Genomic DNA, 16353 nt, shown 5'->3' on the forward strand with positions numbered 1-16353 from the left:
TAAAGAAACTTTTGGTACCCGAAACAGCCCCACCTTCTCCTATCTGAAAATATAGGTATGACACAAATTCCGAATATGAATTTATAATTTTTATGAATAATATGTCACGTCCGTAATATGCCCATATTCGTAAGATTTTTCCCATTTACTGAGTTATATTTTATTAAATAGTAACAACTTTGTATCTCAATCTACTCTTCACGTATTTAAGATACAGAATCATTTCACTTCTTTTTGAAATTCCCCAAATTCTTCCCAAATATTTTGATCGACTGTTCTGTAAGAAATCTGAGGCAAAATTGCAAAAATCCCCCAGCAGCTCAATCCCCAGTCACGACAGTACCAGCAACCAACCTTTCCTAGGCTCTGTGAGTGCAAGAAAACAGATCATAAAGTGAGAACAGTATGTTTCCCACTGATTAGCATATCAAGTGATTTCACTGAATGGCAAATCTCCCTCCCCAAATGCTCCAACAAATTGATCGTGAAGAGAAAATTTTTCAACTCTTAGAATTATGTTGCATAAGATTAATAAGATTTTATTTGGTAGCAAATTGCTTCACTTTTTCCCTCACTAATCGTTTAATCGATTAACCCACTTCTCGTACCAATTTCTTTTCTTTTCCACCTTTTTTGCACCACAGTGCCGCATTTGCATTTTTCAATCTCTCAAAGCATTTTTGCCATTTTTCCAATAAATTTTTCCCACTCAAATTCAACATCAACTTTGTGTCTAATCTCGTGGACGATCTCTGTGCAAAATACTATTGGAGATTCATATCGAGGGAATTTTATGGAGGAATTTTTCAAAGTTGGAAAAACAAGCAAATATCTCTATTAAGTATTCCAATAAAAGCTCTTTTGAAATTGAGCTTCTTGTACAGAATAATTCTCAATTTAATCTTGAATCAATAAGTTAGGGCAAATAAATATTTCTGCACGATTGAGCTGAAAGTGACAAATGAAAATTGTTTTTTCCTCGAAGGTCCAAAGGCAGAGAAGTATGGCGAATTTTGCTCTTGCAGACTGATTTTTCCATTCAATTTATCCCACTGAGTTAAGCACTGGGCTTGGAATTTTGTATTTTTCGCCTCTGGAGAACAAATGAAAACTATTAACAGATTTAATCGCTTTTTAATTCTCCTCAAACACGGATTTTGTGTGGTTGAGGGTATTTTTTTTATCTCAAACTGCACCAAACAATTGAGTCAGTTGCAAGAAAATATGATTTGAACACTTAGAAATGATCAACATGTCAGTCTGAACACTAATCTAAGCTTTAGACAACTACCCAAGAAGTATTTATCTCTTCATACCGTTTTTATCTATCTCGGAAAAGTTCGTACAATTTTGCAAAGGTTTGTTATAATTTAGAATTTAGATGTAGTTTAGTTTTTAATTTATACTTTTTATACTTTTAGTCGTAGTTGGTTAATTTTTATGACATTAACTTTGTGTCACTATTTATCGCCATAAAAGTGACTAACAAATGAAAGCACATTGTATTATACAATATCAAATATAATTGACATTGATTTTAGGAATAAATGGAAAGTAACAAACATTTTTATTAAAAGATTGTTTTTCGTTTTTGGATTTTAATTTCGTATTTATTCGTACTATTAGTAATTGAGTACTTATTTCAAAAGAAGGTATCAGTTACTCAGGATTTTACGTTTACTCTTAAAAACTAGATTTGTAACAATATTGGTTGAAATTTTGTTAAAAATGAGTGTTTTTCGTTCAAAATCAATCTTATATCTTTGAAAAAAAAGTTCAAAAAAATCTCACCGTATATTCTTTTAACAAATTTTTAAGACACATCGAATCAAATCAAAGATAATTGAGGTCTTCTAGACTAAATTCGACAAACCTACCCTTCCAAACTAATAAAGCCTTAAACCCAAAATACACGTTAAAAGCTTTCAAAATGGCAATTACAAGTCCTTTACAAGTTTTTATTTTATAATTTCATTTTTAAGTTACCTAGAAATAACTTAGGAAAAGGAGTTGGGGAGAAATCGACGAAAAAGAAGTTAAAGAAAGGCAAAAAAAGAAGAAATAATGCAGACGAAAAACTGAAAGAAAACTCCAAGTGGACCAATTGTTCATCAGACCGTGCAGTATTTGATTGTTAGACAATTTGTTGCGCGAGATTTCTATTATATAATCCGTCTTCGCCACAACAATTTACCCACCGTTGGAAAATTCTTCTCCCTCGTGCATATCTTATTGTGGCCCATTTTGTCGTCAATCTTCACCGACTTCCTCTCACTTTTTGCCACTTTTTTATTCAATCCGTGTCTTCCACTTGTGAAGAAATCCCACCTTATCGCATGTTTAATGAGCTTTGCATCTCAAAAGCTCGTTAAAAACTTTTATGGCTTTTGCCCTCGAGGATGCTTTGTTCTTTTTGGCTCCTAAAAATACCGAAATGTTGTAGTATTTCTAGCATATCCGGCGGTAGTACAATGAAAAGGAAAATTTAAAAACACTTTCTTAACTTTCCAGCTGTTTTTAAAATTCCCCCACTACAGAGAACTTTTCATTTTAAATTCCCTACCAGAAAAAATATAGATCCCTCGAAGCACTGATAGAAAAAGGAGATAGAAGGAAAGGCCAGAATAGAGTAGCATAGAGCAATGTTATGAGTTAAGTAGGTGGAACAATGCCGTGGAGCAATTTCTTACCTCCCGAAAACATTAAATTAAAAAGATACAAGAATAGCGTTAGAGCTCAATCGACATAAATAAATATAAGTTTCTGACGTAATATTAATGCGGTGAAATAAATTGCAAGTTGATTGTAATAATAGGCTGTCGTCCGGTGGGTTACTTTCGGTTGGGTGCTCGCGGAGTTCCCCTCCTGAGGTAAGTTCTTAAGCTGCACTTTTCTTGCACTTTCAATCACCCAATTAGCCCATAGCTCTCTGCATTCGCCATCATTGTCATATTTCAATTGCATGCTAGCTTCTGCCCACTCAGAATTACCTTCAATAATCTTAAGCTTTAAACTTTAAAGTAAGACTAATGGTTCTCTGGAATAAAAATTCTGGAATAAAAAAAGGTAAAATACTACTTTTACAACATATAATATTTCCTAACAGTTCCAAAATATATTATTATAATTTCATTATTGCATACAGTGTACGATCTATTCGATGGTTGTTAATTCAGTTGACGAAAAATTTCAAATGGAGCTCACTTAAATTCAACAAAGTTTTTAAAAGAAATTATTTAACACTAAACCTACCAAGACCGGTCAAATTTACCAGTTTAAAAAATTTTTAAAATAACATATAACATAATAACATTTAAGCGGTACAATGTCACTATTTTAGTGTTTAAATCTTACTTTCTTCCTCTATTCCCCTGAAAAATCTGCCTCCTATATATTGCCTCCTTTAGCATGTTTGGAGCCAACATTGGTCCTGCGAGCCGGATAGAAAATATAATTTAAATGTTGTACTTTTATATGCCTTAGGACTTGAATTTTTTTTTTATTAAATTAGAGCATAAATTAGAAAATGCTTTTTTTTACTTTTTGACTAAATAATAAACAACTATCGAAATATAATACCATTCAATTTGATCGTAATTTACGAAAAGCGCATTGGCCAATTTTTGCAAGTCCCTCAGAACGATAACGTGAATTTTTTGTACTCGAAAAAAGTAATGCATAAATCCCATTTCCATCAAAATCATTAAATTTATAAAGCTTGTCCTGCGAGGTACGCTTAAATTTAAATTTCAGCTCTTGAAAGTATTGATTTATTGAGCAATAAAAATATTTGAGAAAAACATTATTGGTTAGAAAATAAAATAGTAATAAACTGATTGGTTACAGGGTGATAATATTTAAGGATCAACTGACTAATAATAATTCGGAATTGTATTACTCGCAGATAGAAAAAATAAACTTATAGCGCTGGCACACCTTTTCAATTGAGTGAAATTCAATCGATTGAAATTTTACCTGTTACTCTTTCAAACTAAAATAAGACATAGGGTAAGTGTGCCAAATTCCGGCCAGCTTGCAATTTCGGCCACCTTTTTTGTTTCTCGAATTTCCATGAATTTTTATTTTTTGCATACTCTTAAGATTGTACAATGCAAAAATAACAAAAAATGCTTCGACGAACAAGATGATCTAAAAAAGACATTGGAGGAATTCCGGAAGGGCAAGGAACTATGAGAATGAAGGTGGCCGAAATAGGGCACCAAAGCTATTTCTACATTTTTATTCATTTTAAAATGTATTAAGAATGATTTTAGAGAAAATAAAGATGATAAACTGTCTACAAGGTTCTAAGCAACACTCCTTAAGTAGAAGGTATAAAAAAAAAATCAATTTCTATTAAAGATATTACATTTAAAACTTGAGATTTTGTCGCTTGCATGCAACTATGCCGAAATTTGGCACATTTACCCTATTTGTCTGTTTCTGTCAAATGGAAATTAGAATTTCAATTTCATTTTCAATTTTCATTTGACAGAAAGGGACAGCTACATCTGACTTCAGTTTGAAAGAGTAAGAAGTAAAATTTCAATCGATTGAAATTCACTCAATTGAAAAGGTGTGCTAGCGCCGTTAATATTCAAATTAATTCTGAGTTGTTTTCTTCAAGTCTCAAAAATGTAGGTTAGTAAATTGACTTCCAAGCATTTCAACTCATAAAGTCGAGCAGTTAAGTTCCCCTCAAATATGGCCATTAACGGTCGAATTCGAAATGCACAATTTGGGGTTATGTAAAGAAAGTTTCCACCCAAAATCAAAACTATTTTTCTCTGGTTTTTCTTGAATAAGCATTATTAACTCTTCTAGAAAAATTTATTTAAAAAATAAATTCTATATTGTTTTCTTGATTTAGAGTAAGTGCATTTCATATAAATTCCGTTAGGGGGAAGTGGGGCACCTTTGAAATTGGGATTTTTCTCCTATGTTAAGTGGAACTGAGCCATATCAAAATGAAATTTAGCTTGTCAATCTATTTGTGCAGCTAAATTATATCATGATAAGGCTCAACTTTGTTCTCAATAATTGGTGAAAAATCCCAATTTCAAAGGTGCCCCACTTCCCCCTAGGTTTTTTGAAAATATTGATCTCTTGAATACTGGTAAAAATAAAAGGATCAAATTGATCCTTTGCGAAGGATGGATCAAATTAACATATTTTATTATGATAAATGTGCATTCAGAGCATGAAATTTGATCCATCCTTTGCAAAAGGATCAAATTTGAATCAATTTGATCCTTATATTTTAACCAGTGAAGATTGAGAATTGTCACCTATAACCTCAAACATTTCTATATGAGAAGTCGTAGGGGAGACAGGGGTAGAATTAGCCAGCAAATGAAGCTTTTTTTTTGCGCATGATTTGTGAAAAAATGATAAAGTTTGTCTAATGTTTGTATGTTTCATAAGTAGCATTAAGATATTGGCTGTATAAAACCGTATAGTTCAGAGCTCTCAAATCCTTGGCTTTTTCTAGAGAGGATAATGAAAAAAGTATGACACATTGGCTACACCTGCCCCGGCCTGGGTAGATTTAGCCACTTTCGGGGTGCTATTTGCCACCAGTTTTCCAGACGAAATTTTAAAACTGGAAATACCAAGTGTTATTTCACTTGATCCACTGAAGCCCACTGATACTAAATATGTAACTTAAACATAATGAAAAAGACTTTAGCCGACTTTTTATGACATTTTTGTAATTGCGGCAAAATTGATGAAAATATCCTGAAAAAATCTATTTCACAAATTTTCCATCCGAATGGCAATATTGCTTGGAATATCAATAGTACTCTTTCATCTAACAATTATCCATGTATTAGTGAAAAATCATTTATAGTTTTATCCGGCCACGGAAGAGTGGCTACAACTGCCCCGAGGGCTGTTTTAGTGTTTTTCATCTTATATAAAAAATTGGATAATTATTATCCAAGTGAAAAATATTTTTTAATTAGGTTTATGAAACCAGAAACGAGGTAAAACTATGAAATCTTGACTACAAACTCAGAAAACCAAATGCTGGTCCAAAAACTGAAACATCAAAACTGCAGTTTTATACCCATTTTATAAAAATGCTTCTAAATTGTAGGATAACAGGATCAGAGTTATAAATATTTCTGGGAATATGGGGATGTGTTCCTAATTTCATTAAAAAATACTTTGCTCAAGGTACATTTTAAGGGAACCGAGAAAAATCCACTGTCTACTTCTGCCCCTGGCTAATTGTACCCCGGTCTCCCCTACAATTCTTACTCTTTATTAATAAATTATATGAATTGAAATTGTGCTTTCGTCTAAATTCGATGTTTGTTTATCTCTATTTATCAAAACAAAATATAGTTATTGATTTTTTAAGGTAATCGAAATCTGTAAAATTATGCAAATATGGCAACCCTAATCGATGAATCATTGTTAAACCAGAGGAACCAACATATAAGGAAAAAGTCGTTTTTCTGCTTTTGTAGTGGTAGTCGCCAGGATTTGAAAAAAAACGTCGCCAAGATTGCTTTTTAAAGCCAATTTGTGAAGTTCAATTAATGAAATTTCACTAAAAATTGGTGTAAACATAAAGAAAATAGTTTTTAGAATTAGTTTTGTGACATAGAATTGGTTAAAAGGCATGATTTGATAGCAAAAATAGGCTAAATACGGCCAGCCTAGCGACTTTTGCAACATTTCATAATTCGTGGAAAATTATTAAAATCACGTGGAAAATCTGTGATTTGTAAATTGGAACAGAAAATTGGGGAGTTTTGGAAGCTCTTCTGGCTATTTCTTTTTTAAATTATCCGTGGAAAATCTTCTAAAAATTGCCTTGAAAAAGTGCCTGCTTTGCTCGAAGAAATGCACCAAGACGGTTCAATTGTCAAATAGAAGATGGCGGACAGTGCCCTTTCGGACATTTCTCTTGATGTTTTCACGTCATTTTGCACGGAAGTAAGCAAATTCCCGTAGTTAATTCATCAAAAATTATTAAAGAAGTGGTCAGTGAAGTGACTTGTGGGAAAATTCTGTGAATTTTACTGTTTTTTCTTGTGTTTTTTTTAGTGTGAAAACTGCCCTCGAAAATTGCCCTGCAGACCGTATTTGTCATCTGTTTTGGGGCTCTCGGTGGCTTTTTTTTTAGACATCCTGATACTCTATCTTCTCGGGAAGAAGCCCTAGAAGTTCTAGGTAGCCTCCCAGAGAATCCGTGTACTGTTAGGAAGCCTTCCGGACACAGAAACTAATTCCATTATATGACCAGAAGTGTCATTGACTAGAAAGAAATTCCTTTTTGTCCTTCAAGAATTGTAAAAATTTCATATCCTTTGCACTGTAAGGATTCTAGAATAGTTTCTTTTTCTTTGTAAAGGAAAAAGAGAACAAAAAAGTTACAAGAAAGATTAAAATTTTCCAATTTTCTATCAGTGTTCGTTAACCCATTGTCTTTTGGTCTCGAAAAAACCTGCAAATTTCACAAATTTATCACAATTATCATATTTTTTAACTTTATTAGCTCTCTCTCAACAAAGTTAGGCAAGAAGAATACCTAAAGAATAATTAAAATTCCTAAAAACACTAAAAAAATAAATACAACATCAGCCACTTTTTTTAGGGTTGCCAGATTTGAATGCAAAAATGACTTTTTCCTTTAGTAGTGGTTCCTCTGGTTAAACTACTGTGAAACAAAAACAAACTTTATGCTTTTGAGACACCTTTTAGCTCGGTATAATTTCATGAAATCAAAATTCGTGTCCCTTTCCTTCTCAAGAGATTTCCATAAGTCTCTCCTACTCTTTCTGTCTCAAAATTAGATTGAACTTAAATTGAATTAAAAATGAAGAAAAACAACATAGATATACCTGGGATAGACATATGCCAAGCTTTTAAGAAAAAAAATAGATGTGAATTTCGATTACATGAAATTTTCCTGATCTAAAAGGTGTGCCAAAGCCATTAGAAAGTGTAATAAAGTGCATAAAATGTAACATTTTGAAGCATATTATTACTTTCCTGATTCTTATCCACTAACTCACTTTTTCCGCGTAACCTTTTAACTACTCAAACTCCACGAGAGAGCCATTTCCACAATCCTAATTTTCAACTTCTCACCACACTGGCAGCCAAACGGTGAGAGATATTGACTTACGGTCTTCGATGACCCCCACAACTCAATAACGTTCTAGCGAAATAACTTACTTAAATTACCGCCCCCCCTTCATTATCTCTCAAAATATGATTTTTTGACTTATCTCAAAATTGGCCTAGGCCATTTCGAATTGAAATTGACGTTATTTTCTGTCAATCAAATGTCACTTTAAAATTAAAATTCACCAAATCGAAAAGCTCTCTACAAAGCATTAAATTATATTTTTTAATTTTAAATTTAATATAAGCTATTTGGAATTCAAAAATCTCGTAAAGCTGTCAGCTTGGCCCATTAAAAGCTCAGAACAGCCTCTGGAAGGTGTTAATGTGTTTTTTCCAGTATCAGAAAGCACCTTTGCCGTCCTGTTCTGGCTCACGCGACAAAATTAATGATCTCTCATTTGGGGGACTGCCGGAGGAATTTGTGTTGTTCTGCGCGATATTGTCTTCCGTTTAGGGCGATTGGGGCCATTTGAGTGGGTGGCACTCAACTAATTGCCAGTGACAGTGGAATCAGATAAGCCATTTGCAACTTATGCGTTCTCATGCACCACGGTTACCTTCCCTCTGGTCTTTGGCGTCCTTTCGGTCTCCCCCGCATCCAAAGAGACTGCCACATACGATCACGCACTCAACTGATATAGCGCCCTCAAACCCGACAACATATTTAGACAATTTATTTATTTTCAAATTGCCAGCAACAAATTAAATTAATTCCAACATGATATGTTTCTTTTTTTTTATTTCTACAGGGACCCTGGGTATGGTTTGAAAACACTAAAAGCGCGATAAGTAAATGCATCATGATGCAATTCTTACCTCAAGTGGCCAACAATAAAAGTGGACTAGAAGGAGCTTTAAATAAATTCCCTGAGAGAGATTGATTGATGGATTGTCGAGCTAAATTATTTGGCTTTTTTGACAAGTCAACCAAGAATTTCCATCTAATGGACCAAGCTACCGTCACCTGAGAAAGCTCTTAAGCTTTCAGGTAATGTTTCTGTAAGAGGAAAAAATCCACGTAACAAGAAGTTTTAAGCGTCGAGTGACATGTTGAGAACAATGGTAATTAATTGAATTGTAATGTAGAGTAATTCTCAAGCTACTATAAAATATGCTTTTATCACCTTGAGAATAATTTAAAGGTTTGAATGGGAAAATGAAGAGAGATATATTGGAATTTTGCCAGCTACAATTTGACAAATTCACGTTAATTGTTTTCAATAAATTTCACAGATATTTTACAAGAACAAATAAATTCCACAAATTCCAGTTCATATCATATCTCGACACTGTTACTGAAAATTTTCATGAAAGATTCGCAATTTTCAGAGTTTATTGAAAGTTTGCAAGATCACTTATGAGATTCTTACAAATTTATATAGTCAAATTGCATCGCTGTATCACTTTATTCGTATTTTTTCGTAATACGATTATTCTTCTACACTGAGAGAAATCCGAAAAAGTTAAAATAACATTCCGGAAATGTTAATTATACCCTGCATTATTGATCCGAAATCTGTGTAAATATTATGCTTTTAAGGTATATTATGGGTTAAAGTTACCCTTTTTCATGTTAATTTTACACTTAAAAAGGTGTAAAATTAAAATTAAAAAATGTTGATATATTTTTACACCTAAAAAGTGTTAAATTTATGAGGAAAAAAAGTTAATCGCACTCTCTTTTTTCTCAGTGTAGGTTTTGTTCAACCACTTAGGGAGATCCCTAATGAAATTTTCAATGAAAAATCAAACAATTTCCGTACTTTAAAACTCCCTCTTGCGATCATGACAAACCGTGTAGTTGGTGTAGATCACAAACGATCTGTTAATATGAAAATGAGGCGTTTGTTTCCATATTCATTGGAATATAGGAGATCAATCAAGTTTTGCTCAATCAACAAGATCACCGCTTATTTCTAATTTACCCACTTGACCAATCACAGTTCAATTTGCATACATGATAGTCCTCTCCCGAAAGCTCCTAATGAAGCTTTCAATAAGCTCCTGACCCAATTCCCGTGTGGCTGATTGTGTCGGTGAAAGGATTTTTGCAGGTAATTCTAATTAAAGTTACCTCCATATAGCATCACATAAAGAGACTTTCAAGTACATTCTTGTACAAAAGTGATAGAGGTAATATGGTGATGGGGAGATCTGGCAGAGAGGCCACAGTGCGCGCAAACAAATGGATTTGTGAGCCGGTAAAAACAAGAAATTCCTCTTTACCGTGAAACATGTTAAAGCTACTCTTAAACTACTGTTAAATGCCTGGCGACAAACACGCTGAAGATATTGCATAATGCTGACCAATTTATGATCTGCTCACAATACAAAATCCAACTGGGATAATATATGAGATGGTGATAAAAAGAGATGGACATTTTCAGCCATGAAAATAGTCACTTGATTTAATTTCTATCAATTTTATCTTCTTCATCCAACTCCAAGTGTCGCCACAGACAACTTTTCCTCCTGCAATTAACAATGAGACAACAATTTAGGTCAAACAAATGAATTAAATCACCACAAATAAACCCGAGTTATTTATTGAATTATCACCATGATCGATTGCAACTTTATTAGATGCTTCTTGGTGATCGCTGAAATCGTTAACGAACCAAGTGGATTAACTTAGTTTGTGACTGAGGAAATTCGTCTCATAAATTTTTTACCAAGGTTCTTGGACTTAATTTGCAAACAAATTCAAAATTCTTCATTTTCTGATGCACTTCCTCTGGTCAGAGATCGACAGTGATCACTTAATCTTGATCAATGATGTAAAACAACTTGTTCATATTCATTGATTACACATAAATAAAACTGATAAGAATCGCAAAACTTAAAAATAATAATGAAATGTGTTTCAAAATTCCGATGGTTTTGGTATTTTATTTATTCTTAGATAATTGTTTACTAATCTGGTTTTATGTTAAACATATATGTCTAACGCACCATAATTTTTGTTTCACAAATATTATGTTTTCGAAACCGCTTATACAGTAGAACCCCGCTATAGGCCATCGCTCTATGGTCCACAATTTATCAACCGTTGATTTCAAAACACTGATTTTAAGTTAGGTTATGTTTTTTAGTACACGACATGCAATGTTGTCATAATTATTTTAATATTTTTGGCAAACTTTATTGAATAGCTGTGATAATTGTGATCCATAATAAAGAGAGCGAGGACAAGTACCACAATCGCAAAGAAAGTGGAAGCCGTTGAGCAATTTCAATACTAAAAGTCGTTGATAATTTTAAAAAAATGACATGGACTATAGTGCGACTCAAGTGTCAAATTTGGAACCAAATATGGCCTATAGCGAGGCTCTACTGTAATGCCCAGTGCACAATATCTGTTGTTTACAAACATGTTTTCAAAATTGCCTACCTATAAGAGTGAGCGAGCTAATTAAATGTCGATTTCATTTACTCTTACTGAAATATAAAAAATGCTTACAAAACAAGAGTTATTGTCCGTCCGTTGAACAATAATTTGTAAAAACAAAAACAAAAATTAAATAAAAAAACCATGTAAACAGTAATATAAGTAAAATAGGATTTAGTTTTTAACCATTCTAAAACTGTATATCTTCGAAAATAATATCACTTTAAGACCATGAAAGATCCAGTAATCCAAATCCAAATTATAAAGCGTGTGCACGCTGAAACTTCTCTATTGAATAATGGCTCTCAAAAATTAACCACAGCATATAAAACAAAAACAGAAATATTTTCGGAGAGATAATTTTATTGGGATTTTTCTGGGATTTTAATAATTTTTTTTTAGACCAATAGCTTCTCGCCAAATTCTCGAACCTACTTCTTAATTCCGTGTATTAAGGAGTTGGCAAACCCATCTTCACGGTAATGGATGGCTTTCTTCCACTTCCTCTCGAAATCCGGCAAGTTTTCGGCTGTTTGACCCTTCTTCCTGAGATCTGTTTTAAAAATTCCCAAGAATTTCACAATCTTCCGGAGTTCAGGATAGGCTAAACATCTTTCCCAAAACCTTGGAATCCTTTGAAAAGATGATCGTTAAGTTTCCGCGACCTTGTTTTAACATTTTGACGGTGTTTGTCGGTCCGATAGGGAGCAGCCTGAGCTTTGTTGGTTATCTAACCATTCCTCTACTTGATTTTATGGACCAAGCTCCAATGTATTCTCATCTTTTTGCTAACATCTCGCACGGAAAGATTGATTTGCTTCTCGAAAAGCTCAGGTACTTCCTTTTCCATCCCCTTGTCCTGAATCCCAGACTTTAGGGTACTTCCTCCTGGCTTCTTAGCAACAGTCTTGAGTTCTTTGAACTGAATTATAATCTTCCGGATAGTGGAGCGGAACACTTCCCGGTCAATTTCGCGATTTTAGCATAACTCGTATTTGAATTTTTGAGATTATTGTCAACTTTTAGTCCTTGCATGCTCTCCATCTTCTTATAATTACTCAGTCAAAAATCAATAATTTTTAACAAGAATTTTACCTAAAGAATGCTAATTAAATTCTTTTGAAACGACGCCGACGAAAAAGAAAACAAAATCCAAAGACTAATTTTTATAAAGATTTAGATTTCTACTGGACAAAGGTTAGAATTCTACAATCAATTTTTTTACTGACCAAGTTTAAATTTTTGTTTTATATTGTTCGGTCAAGAAAATTTCATTAAATCTAAATGTCACATCCTTTCTTTATCAAATATTTGGCTTTACGAACCCATGACTTAGACTTAGATTCTTGGGTAAAATGGGGTATTTGAAATCATGTCTAAATTGGAACTTGGAGATTTCTTAACAGTTTTAGATGGACAAAGGAGAAAACAACGAAGTACTCTCACTCAAATGTAAAGTCTTGTACTTCTTTGCGATTTTGATTTTCTCTTTGACCATTCTAAAACAATGATAAAATCTGAAAATTCCAAAATAGACATGATACCGAATTACACCATTTTACCTTATATCTCGAAAGCACTTTTGCATCATTTTCCCTTTACCGGTTCACAACCGATTTAAACCTATTCATAAATCAGTCAAAAGATTACCCACGATAGATTAGAAGTACAAATGATTTTCTGATAAAAAATAAAATCGGTTCATAATCGGTTTGTTACCACTTCATAACCAATTTCAAAAGGTTTGAACTTGTTAAAATTCGAAGACCTTTTTAACGAACACAAACATGGTACCATTCGGTTGATAGATGCTCTCTCTAAAAGAGCCTTTTGCACATATGACATTGAAAAACCTTTATTAGGAATTATTCAAGAGCTTTTTCGTATTTATAAACGGAATGTTCGCATAGACAGAGTCTAAAACAATGAAAAAAATCGCATTATCGAGGAATCCCAAAAAATGGTTTTGGTGAGGGGAGAAGGAAAAAAAGAAGGACATGTCAATGGTTTTTGGGTTAACTTATATGGGGGCCCCGAAGATCCAAAGTTTCTACCTAACCGTTTGTCATCTAGATGTGTTAATATATATAAAGAACAAAATTAAAAAATTAAAAAAGTACAGTAAAATTAATAAATTTCTTTATTTTTCGATTTATGCAGTTGTCAAAAAAAATAGATTTAACTCTTCCTTTAATGTAAATTCATGTAAAACATAGTGAAAATTAATAAGAAAAACTGTACAAAAACAAATCATAAAGGGAAAATCTTTCTAGGGAGAAGTGGAGCACTTTTGAAACTGTTTTTTCCCCTATTTTTAAATGGAACTAAACCTTACCATGATATAATTTAGCTCGACAAATTGATTGTGAAGCCAAATTACTTTACAATAAACCTCAATTTCTTTTGAAAATGGGAGAAAAGACCCAATTTCAAAGTAGCCCCAATTCAAAGGTACCCCACTTCCCCCTACACTTAAAAAACGTTAAACCATTTCCCTTTCATCTTTATACTTAACAGGGGTTGTGAAGAACCTCAATGAGTGTTGGATCTGAGGTTTGGTTGATACGACTGTTAGATTTGCGTTGTAGTAACACTCATTTCGTGTTCTGCACTGAGTGAGAGAAATCCGAAGAAGTCAAAATAACTTTCCGGAAATGTTAATTTTACCCTGCAGGATTGATCTGAAATCGGTGTAAATATTACCCTTTGTAGGTGTATTATGGGTTAAAGTTACCCTTTTTCATGTTGATTTTACCCCTTTTTTGAGGTTGATCACCTTTTTTAAGGTGTAAAATTAACAAAAAAATGTTGATATATTTTTACACCCGAAAAGTGTTAAATTTATGACAAAAAAAGTTAATCGTAGCCTCTTTTTTTCTCAGTGTAGTAACACGAAACCTTAGTAGAGATGTATTTCAATAAAACTGTCATACTGGGGGGGTTTGTTACCATCGTTTTATTAGAGGTCCTTTGTGTAAATTTCCCTTACCTAATCCTTTACTGCTAAATTTTACATACTAGATATTCTCGAGAACCAGCCTGAGTTTATTTGGACCAAAGAGATCGACATTTTATTTACTAAAGAAACAAACACAGTATCAAAGTATTAAATCATCCTCATGAAACATCCTAAAAATTACTAATCATGGTCCTAAATCAAAAAAGTTCTCTGGCTTATTGTGCTGTAATAAGTAGACCAATTATTCCCCCAGGTGAGAGAAATAAATCAACAAAATCTTCAGCTTAATCCTCAATGTTTCATGTATATTATCTGTGCGAAGAGTATTCGTGACTGCCAATTGGAAAAGAATTAACAATAAATAATTATGTAGGAGCCCCCAAACATGAAATTGTGTCAGCACAATCGACAAGAATCGCTGTGACAAAGCGGAAAAAAATACTTTCAAAATACAATCGTGACTCTGTGCGATCTGCAGTGATTGTGTCGATGATCGCAAGATCGATTGCTGAAAATTGGTCCTTTTTTCCAGGGCACAGACGAGCTATATGGAGGAAGAATTGCTCAAAAAAAAAGAAATATCGCTGAATCATGGTACTGTATGATCTTTCCGTTTTGGCTGATGGCAAGAAAATCCCCAAGAGTCAGAGTGAATGAAGAGCCAAGACGCGGGGAGAAGCATGTGAAGTATGGTTCAAACTCCATAATGTTGGAGAACCACATAAAACGACATCATGAAAGTGAAATCAACGATTGCAAAATGACGAAAAAAAACACCACATATAGAAGAGGCACATAAAAAAAACATTCAAACACAACTAACCTAGTGATCAACCATGTGATCGTGCATACGATCGTATGTGTCTGTGAACGAAACGCGAAGACTTTCACTTTTTATGTACCATACAATACCAGCGGTTCAGTCACACAGTGACCGTATTTCGTTGGGGCTCCATAGTTCCCCCCAAAACAACTGAGAAACGGTGTACGCGATCAGCGATCGTGAGCTTTTTATTTATGTACATACTTCAGCAATTGTCTCAGGCAGTCTCTTGTCTTGTCACTTTTTTCAGCTTCATGTCACTCAACATCGTGATTTTGATGATTCTAGCCACGATCGCTTCCATTTGTCCTAGGTGATCGAGCCTCAAATGAAGTATGCACGAAAACGAAAACGAAAAAAAGGCGTACAGGCTTAGAGTGAAGAATTAATTAATTTCTAATACTCGATCGTCTGTCTTAATTAAGTTGGCAAGTATTTGCCAAGTTGGAAGAATTGAAAAAGAGGTGATCGCCACGGCGATCGTCGATGCACAAACGATCGAGTATTTTGCATTTTAATTGATACTGCGACAATAGGGAAATTTTCGTCTAATTAATTTTCGTTATTTATTTATTTTGTATTTCCTTCTGAGAATCAGAATTTTATTTATTTATGCAAATCGCGATCACGACTTCAAACTAGGTCAGTGATCGTAGGAAGTGTTATGACGTTTAAGCTGTTTGGAGCGCTCTTTTTTTTCTCTTACAAACTCGTATTTATTACCTCTTTCGCTTCGCTGTGCACTTTTGTCCGCACACCACCGAACCATCCAGGTGGCAGCACCAGCCAAAAGATCGCGATCATCGGGTTAATGATCATGTTTAGAAAATCATAAGTGCCATTTAATTGTGCTAAATTATATACCGATTACATAAAATGTCTATGAGGAAAAAAATAATACAACCAAACTACATGTTAGAGCCCCATATACCTATATGTACATATGCCAGCGTTCGAGGCATAAAATGAAATTTAAAAAAAAATAACAAGCTTACAATTATTGAACACATGTAAAGGTCTTTGACTACAATTTTTTTC

The sequence above is a fragment of the Phlebotomus papatasi genome, chromosome 2 (genome assembly GCF_024763615.1).
Source record: "Phlebotomus papatasi isolate M1 chromosome 2, Ppap_2.1, whole genome shotgun sequence".
NCBI lineage: Eukaryota > Metazoa > Arthropoda > Insecta > Diptera > Psychodidae > Phlebotomus > Phlebotomus papatasi.